The 8,635-nt window shown below is 35.7% G+C and overlaps 1 protein-coding gene across 1 annotated transcript in view; it reads left to right on the forward strand.

Annotated features, from left to right (window-relative positions):
* The first annotated feature begins 430 nt into the window (after positions 1 to 430).
* Positions 431 to 8,635, forward strand: part of Sorbs2 (sorbin and SH3 domain containing 2) — a 207,768-nt gene continuing 199,563 nt past the window's right edge. Inside the window, exon 1 of the mRNA XM_013512888.1 lies at positions 431 to 1,017. The gene's annotated coding sequence lies outside the window, so the exon portion shown is untranslated. The remainder of the gene's footprint in view (positions 1,018 to 8,635) is intronic.

The raw sequence follows: 8,635 nt of genomic DNA on the forward strand, positions 1-8,635 counted from the left end.
GTTCACTTAAATAATGACAAGATCAGCATTTAAAAGCAAAAATGCGCGTTTGCCCCCATTTTTCCCATCTCCTTTCCACTCATTCTATGACTGGAAGGTAGACCCTTTTCCCACAATGGTTCCAATTAGTGTCTCTCTTGTAATTTGCATATTATTAACCTGGATAGATGCAAACACTTCCTCGATTTCACATGTAGCACTGGCTCATACAACAAACGTTCCTCAGCAAAGCCAAAAAAATTAGAGCACTTGTACAATTGGTGAAATATTTAGAAAGGTAACAGAAGCCACCCTCCTCAAAAATGATGAGTTTGATGAAAAGAAATTAACAAGCTGAGTCGCACACTGCACATGATCAGCCATGCTTGCTGTGTAAGTCTGTCTGTTGGTTGTTGCTATGGCTACGAAAAGCCCGTGGAACCCAATGAGCTGTCTGCAGCAGTGCCGAGAGGACCAGCCATTTTACTTATGGAAAACAGTGTGGTATATTCTGCTGAGCTTTACCCTGGAAGAAACATGTTTAAAGAATTTATTCAGAGAGGAGAGAAGCAAGGGATATGTTAGTGTACAATTATTATAGCCACATGTCTGCAAACTGGCCTTTCCACAAGCTGTTGACTGCTATTGCTTGCAGTTAGCTGATTGGAGAAAGTGGAATGCAGAGTGATAATGCTGTATATCTGCTATCAGGAGCAGAGAAGGATTCTTGTCTTTGGCAGGCAAGCCTTTCCTCCAGTATTATCTCAGCAGCTCCCTATTTGCTTATCCTGAAAACCAGTGATTCCAAATGAGGGTGTTGCCCTCTGCTAACACCGGTCCTGTGCCTGGCTGTGGCACAGGAGCAGCAGGTCTGAGAAAGCAGGTGTGTGCGCGAGTGGGCACTGGACTGTAACGCCGGCGGACGCTCTCGGGTTTACCTGCTTCCTGTTAACAGATTGTTGGCTCAGAGAGCATCCGCTTACAAGCCGAGGCTGAAGCTGAGAAGGGGCTTCCCAGCATCCCACTTGACTGTCAGAGGTAAGCTTTTCTCCCTTTTGAGAGCACAGAACACAAATAAGTTGGAGCGAAACTTAACCTGAAAGATTTGCATTGATTGTGATCTGCATTTACGGAGGAAAAACTATGTACACATATGCATGCGTGTACACAGATACTTCTCCAAAATAGTTATTTCTGTGAATGCTGGTTCTACATATTGTGTGATTTAAAAATTACAAAATTTTAACAAACTGTGGTGGCTTTCTGTTGTGGATAGTCTTCATTAGCTAACTACCTCTCCGTCCTACAAACAATGGATTCTTTTATGACCTGCACTTTGACACATGTTAAGAGAACTTCAGGGAGAACCAGCCACATATAAATTGGAAGGCATTTATTTTGAAGCCTTATAAATGATTTAACTCTTAATGCACCCATGTATATATACCTTTAAATTAAAGAACTTCATTCCATATGTAGGTCACAACAGCCAGTGGATTTTGCTCTTGCTTATTCTGGCTAAGTGTCTCCGTGTGCTGTTCGATTTAGTTTGGAGTAGCTGTGGAGCAAACAGTGTAGGTATTGGAAGCTGCTCACACACCTCCTTTCCGAGGGGGTATCGTGCATGCCAGGCTAGCCCAAAGCACAACACTCCCATTGTGCTCCCCCGGCTCAGAATTCAGGGAAAGAAAAGAAGTCTCCACACTGAGCTCAAGCACAGCTATAGTATGTGGTGGTAAAACTTCTTTTATTGCACAATTTTGCTCATAAGCGGATAGGTTTCAGAGAAGAGTGAAACCAAAAACACCACACACCCCATACAAATGTACTCCAACAATTACAGCAGATGTTTGCTGTCGGTTGCCCTGTGATAATAGCAAAGACCTTGATTTGCACTAGCAATTGCCCCTTAGTGAGCATTTTTTCAATTTATAGTCTCTTAGGAACAAAGCTGTTACTGTGAATTGAAATTGGTCAGTCGAATCAAAACCCTGATGAGGAAATGACCAAAGTAATGATTAAATTCTATTTCAGCAACATTTCAGCTTTACCCAAGTCATTTGTATTGTTGGTCTACCAGAAGTGTCAGATCATTTCCAATGCTATTGAAAATATTTTACATAAACTATTTGGTTTTCAGCTTTTAATAAATCTCTATTTGTTAAAGATGGAATTTACTCTGAATTTTTAAATAAATAACCAAAATTTAACCTAAAAGAAATGTTGTTATTTTCTACCTTTATCCCCCTCCAAATATGTATGGTATGAGGGGTCTGTTATTAAGTAAAATATTTTCATTCATAATATAAGTGTGAAACACCTGTCTCACAAGTATAACGATATTAACATATGCTCAGATATGAGAATTATGAGGCATAAGGAGAAGATTTTTCAAAACTTCTGTTCCAAATGATATTTATGGTATAAAGAGCTAGATTTAAAATTTCTCAAGGAAGGCAACCATGTATAAATATTTAATGAGAACAAATAGGAATACGGCTATGTGCATGGGATTGTACCGAGTGAAATGGTGTGAGGATGGAATTGTCCTTACGTTTAACTTTTGAAGCAAAACTAAATGAACAGAATTAGCTTTGAGTTAAATTCTGTGAATAAAACATGAACTAAGCAAATGATTCTATTAGAGCAGAATGAGTGTAGAAAAAGTCTTTTTCCGATTTCAGTCCCTTTGCTCTGCCAAAAGAATTCTTAGAATTAACAATGTAAAATGAAAGAGTTCATATTAATTTCTCTTGGGGGAACTTTTAAAAGAACATGGTGTGGAAATCCCCAAGGCATTCCTGGCTGATATGCTAAGTCACCTTTGTGGCAGCCCCGTGTGGGATAATAACCTAAACCCACAAGAACACAGACATACTTTCTGCCTGTGTGTTGCAAAAGTTTTAAGGTGATAGCTATCAATAATGAACAAACTCCAAATATGCACACATATCCCCACAGTGACTCATTAAAAAATCCTGAGGTCAAACTCAGAGACATAATCTTCATCTTTTAAGACTTTACACTTTAGTTTTTCTCTATTTTTATACCCTTATTTTCTGCTACTTTCCAACTCTTGCTGACAAAGTCATATGTTTTCTAATTTTCAAAACACACTCTATCAAAGGTTTGCAAATGCCGTACTCTCTGTACAGACTTTTCCTTTCATTCTTCCCCTGTAACATCAGCTGCCTTTCATGCATCCTTCAGATTTCACCAAGGAGATCTCCCCAGTCTGCTCCTTGCAACCTTCAGCTACGTGAGTCTTATTTATGTCTGTGGCTCCGTCTATGCATTTGGCTCTGCTCAAAGGCTTCCAGAATTTCATAGACCTCTAATTTTGAAGTGCTTTGTCTGCACTTGGCATTCAGACGCTGTGCTGGTAAGCTTGGGCTTCTCTATCCTTTTTAGTTACTGTAACTAAGTAAGTCCTAACCCTGTGTTTTATCAGAGAAACTCAAAAGACATAGAAAAACAACGAGGCTTTAACTTCTGTAATATGAAAGTGTACCTTTAGGATCACAATATCTTTCAAGCTACAAATATCATATGGTACACTGGAACTTTCTGAAGGTCAATAATATATAAATTTTAAACAGGAACATGAAAGTTTTAATATAGAAATATTATCTTTTTTTTTCATCTACAATTTTCTGGGAAAAGTAAGTGTAGTAAATATCCCCTATTTGGAAGTTGCTCTAAATCAGATTATTTACAACACTGACTTGATGATTAGTAGCTGACTATAATGTAAGATATTTATGGAACTGTTTTTCATTGTGAAGCCAGAATAGAGGAAAGGTCATGAACTAGAAAGAGACCAAACAATTAAAGTAAAGTCTACAGTAAAAACTAATCAAGGGAGAGAATATTCTCTTTTTAGAAAGGCACAGTTTTGATTATAGAGATTTCACATTCTTTTTTCTATTTTAAATAGCATTACTATTTTAAATAAGCATAATTTTAATAACCATTAAATGTTAAAATTGTCACAATTCTGTCATCAAAAATTAGAATTATCAAGAATTTAATTAAGAAGTAATAAATATATCATTCCTGGTCTTTAATATGTGCCTGTTGACAGCAAAAGTTATAATTAATATTATACAAATTTTTGCACATAGAGTAACACAAACAAGGAAGTTTAAAAGATACAGACATTTGGAATTGACAAGCAAAATACTTAGAAAATTACTTAAATTCATATTTCTATGAATTTCCCCATTATAGTCCATCATTGAGTTTCCTAATAAAAATAAAATAAATAGGAGTTCTCAATTCTTATGTTGTTCATTAAAAAATTTGTTGTGGCTATCTTCCAGTTGATTAATGTATTCATGCTATGCAGTAGATAATAGCTGCAACTGAAACTGAAAATTGAGGTTGATCTTAAAGTTTAATCATGTTTAATCAATTTTAAATTATATTTAGTAATAGATTATAGGAAACATGATTCTACAATACATCCATATCATGTTTTAGTTTTTAAGTAAGTTATAATATTTTGAAATTCAGTTATACATAGCTATATTTGATAGTTAAAAAAAATTAGTTGTACTTGCATTTTATATTGGAGTGTATAATATATAATTGTTTTAAATAATTATCTAAAAGTTCCTCAAAGAAAAGATTTAATTATAGACATGCTCTCTAAATTCTAAGCCATCACTGTCAAAAATTATATTGAGGTTTTCCAAATATCTTCACATGATTGCTGAAAAAGTTAAAACATGTGTTTAGCTATAAGAAAATACTTTTGTAACTACAAAGTTGTAAATACTGGCAAATAACTCTTCCTAGCTTTAGCTCGTTAAGATGATATTAGCTGACTAAAAAACAGGGAACCATCTAAAGCAGAGGTACATTTTGGGATTTAAGAGCATTACTGCATACAACTATGTCACACTCTACAGTATCCAACCTTCAAAAACAGATGTATTAGTTGACACACTCTGAATTTTGGCCATATGGACAGTTTTTTTCCTCTTCCCTACACTGGTCAGATATTCCTAGTTCCAGCATTAATTCTACACCTTTACATAGCATTGTTTAAACAAACAAACAAACAAATGAACAAAACATCCAGCAAACTTTTACTTTTCCTGAATCTAGTCAGGGGACTTTCAAATATTACCATCTCAAAAATTTAAAAAATTACCCTAGTGATATTTTCATTGTATTTCCTCCATTCCTTTTCTATTTAGGGAAATTTAATAAGGAGCTCTACTTAAAATTTTTCAGTGATTTTTTTCTGTCCATTTATACAGTTGCCTGCTTTTTAAATTTTTGGTGTTTCTATCCAGCTTACACACTCAGGTCTATCCTTACTTTGGAAATTTTTCCTCCACGGTTAGAAATTATCAAAAATATTTTCTTATAGTAAATTGTATCCTCTACCTTAGAATATGTTTCCATACACTAGTAAAACCCAAAAATTTAAGAAAGCAGCACATGGTTGCTGAAAAGTGATCTGACTTTTTTGTAGATTATTGAGATGACGTCCTATTAATTAATGTAGAAGTAAACCTTTTCGGATTCCTTTTCCTATTAATTTCCTCATTTTGGAATGGCTGCATTTGAAGGCAGGGGCAACACAAACCTCTCAGATTCCACATATTCTGATACTCTACTCAATTTGTCATCCTCTAGCGACTAACAGAGAGGTAAGGACCGGCAGTAAGGAATCCAACACACTGCAGCAGAAAAGGGCATCAAACCAGGAGCTGAAACACTTACAAAAACCTCAGCAGGGAATGTATGCAATGAGCAGGGGGTGACATGAAGATGAGAACTTGAAAGGCAGAGGAAAGCAGCCACAAACTCATGCAAACTTTTGGCCACACTGGAGAAGATGTGTTCGCATAAAGGCTTGTTCTGTTCTTCTCTAAAAGGAAGGCCCTGCACTGACTTCCAGCAAAGGACAGCTGGCTCCTCAGAGACATTTAGTCCTCCCAAAAGGTGACACAGTAGAGGCGGCAGCCCCATCGGTAGAGACTTACTTAGGCTTTGTTGATGTGGAGACTCTTCCTCCATCTATTGGAGGAAGTAGATCAACTACTTCTTTCTTGTTGAGTCATTTTAATACTGCTTCATAATACTCTATACATTTGCCTACACTTTACACTATTAAAACCAAAAGTTTAGGAACTCCACACCTGCATGCTTAAAAGACAGCTCCCTTTTTTAGTTTAGCGAGATAACTTAGTACCCAATCATTTCAGTTCTGTGCACTAAAGTTAACAAAAGAAGTGAGATTAGATAACAGTAACTCCAGCTAGTCTCGTGCTGTATCATCTGATGAAGTTTCAGCACATTCTAAAACAAGTCCACTTAATCTGTCGGAGATGTTAGTGCTCCGGAGTAAGGACTATGTGTTTTATTCATGGGAATAAGCTTGTAAAGGAACTTGCCTCTCAATTTCTAGATTTGGAAGCAATGCTTTTAAATTTTCAAGACATACTCGACAGAGAAAATTATGACCCAACCCAAATTAACTTGGCTCAGTTGCACCATTACAGAATTTTTCCCCAGACTTAAATCTCTTCAACAACTTAACTACACTGAGTTGCATCTCACACTGAAAAATATAACTGTGTGTGTGTGTGTGTTCTGAAATATGATATCACTGCCTTCCTTTTTACTAGATTTAATTTTATAAGACTAGCTTAATGACTTTTCCTTTAAATTAAAAAAAAACTTACTTCTAAAGTGTGCAAAATATTTTGAGTATGTTTTAAATTAACTTTTAGATTTATTGGCAAAAGAGAGGAATTACCATCACCCTCATTTAGTAAGAACAAATGATAAAGTTTAGTTTACTCTGAAAATCACCTTACTGAAGTCTCAAATGTCCTCTCCTAGTGCGTTATCTGGCAAGTAACTTGACTTGATGTATTTATTATTATGTAATGTAGTATCACATATAATCATTTTGAACTCCAAAATTTTGCTTCCTTTTGAATGAATTGGGACAGCATGCCCTCAGAACTCTGGTTTCCCTCTTTTGGCTCTGATATTTAATTTTACCCCTGCCAATAACTAAAAGATTATTATCATAAAATTGTGCTTGCTGGAGAATGTTTCATTTGTAAACTGCTTCATTCCCAAACACCTGGTTCATTTCATTGCATTCCACTTCTAGCCTATGAGAAGAGGTATTGGATGCCCATGTTATAAACAAGCTCTGAAAGGAAGAGAAAGCAGGGCCTCAGTAACTAGGACCTGGAAGGAATTTGTCCTTCAAGGTATTTGCTATCAATGGGATCATTCAACCAAAGGAACTTTTAAATTCAGTAGGAATTAGAAAAGTTGCTAATTTAAAATTTAGATGTTTCAATTTCTTACCAAAACTAAGGTATTTTCAAGAAATCTATACCTGCTCTAGCAAAGATGTCCTCAGACAAAGAAAGAGTACTTTATCTGGCCAATTAAACAGAAGGGTTCTTTGTTGATTGACACAGAAATGTCACTTCCCAATGCTCACATTAGTAATTGGTCAGTCTATTCTCTTGGGAAGCAAAATCAGAGTTTCTTTTTTTTTTTTTCCCCAGTACCGGGAATCGAACTCACAACATTGCGCTTGCCAGGCAGGTGCTGTGCTGCTGAGCTAAATCCCCAGCCCCAAAATCAGAATTTCATATGGCAAGTATAACGCCAGGTGCAAACTACTCTAAGACCGTCATCAAACTATATTTTCTCAACAAACATATCAGTAACATGAGTTCATCTCTGCAAGGTGGACCAGAATGTCTAGGAAGAGACACTATGATTGATGGGCATGGCCATACAACCACAAATATTTTAGCTCTTCTTTTCCAGAATTTTGAAGGTGGTGTCCCCATTGTTAGTAGGTTCATACATTAGTCAGTCATTTTTTTCCTAATTTTATCTGGTATTGAAATGAAAGCCTTAATAAAAATGAGAAATATGAGAAAGATTTTAAGTTCTGGGCACAATTTAAAGAGCACCCTAGCTCAAGTGTAGATGTTGAAGTTTTAATTATATATTAAAATTAACTTTGATATCATTTATTCATTCACTTATTGCACCCACCGAAGACCTACTGTGTATTCAGCTATTGGAAAATGACCCAGGATGCCACTAAAATAGCTCATAGCTTAGTGAAGAAAACAAGACAGGAATACTAATAGCTATAATTGAAGACAGAAGATGATATCAATTTATTTATGCATTCCTTCAAAAAGACATGTACAGAAATCATTTGTACAATGTAAAAACTTGTTCTCAAGAGATAAAGTTCTAGACAATGAGAATTAATTGCTCAGAGAAGGGAGGTGTCTTAGATGGTGGGGAAGATGTCGTAGAGAAGTGGCAGTCATAGCACATATTCCATAAAGTTGCTGTGCCAATCAGACAGTTTACTTGAATGCACCAAAGGCACATTGTGTGTTAGCTGTGTGAAACAATTCTTGATACAGTGAGGCTTGCTTTTCCAACAATTGCCAAAATCCCAATTCATTCAAGGCCCAATTTAAATACCATTCAAGTATACTCTTTTTTTTTTTATTTTAAAGAATAAAAGAAGGATAACATAATAATAGGGGGGACTTAGCAAATTACAGACAAAATGGTAGGAAATTATCAATGGTTATCATTTTACATATTATTGTCTACAAAATAGTTTCTCAGGAAAACA

Source organism: Chinchilla lanigera, unplaced genomic scaffold (assembly GCF_000276665.1).
Source record: "Chinchilla lanigera isolate Chin_1 unplaced genomic scaffold, ChiLan1.0 scaffold00002, whole genome shotgun sequence".
Lineage (NCBI taxonomy): Eukaryota > Metazoa > Chordata > Mammalia > Rodentia > Chinchillidae > Chinchilla > Chinchilla lanigera.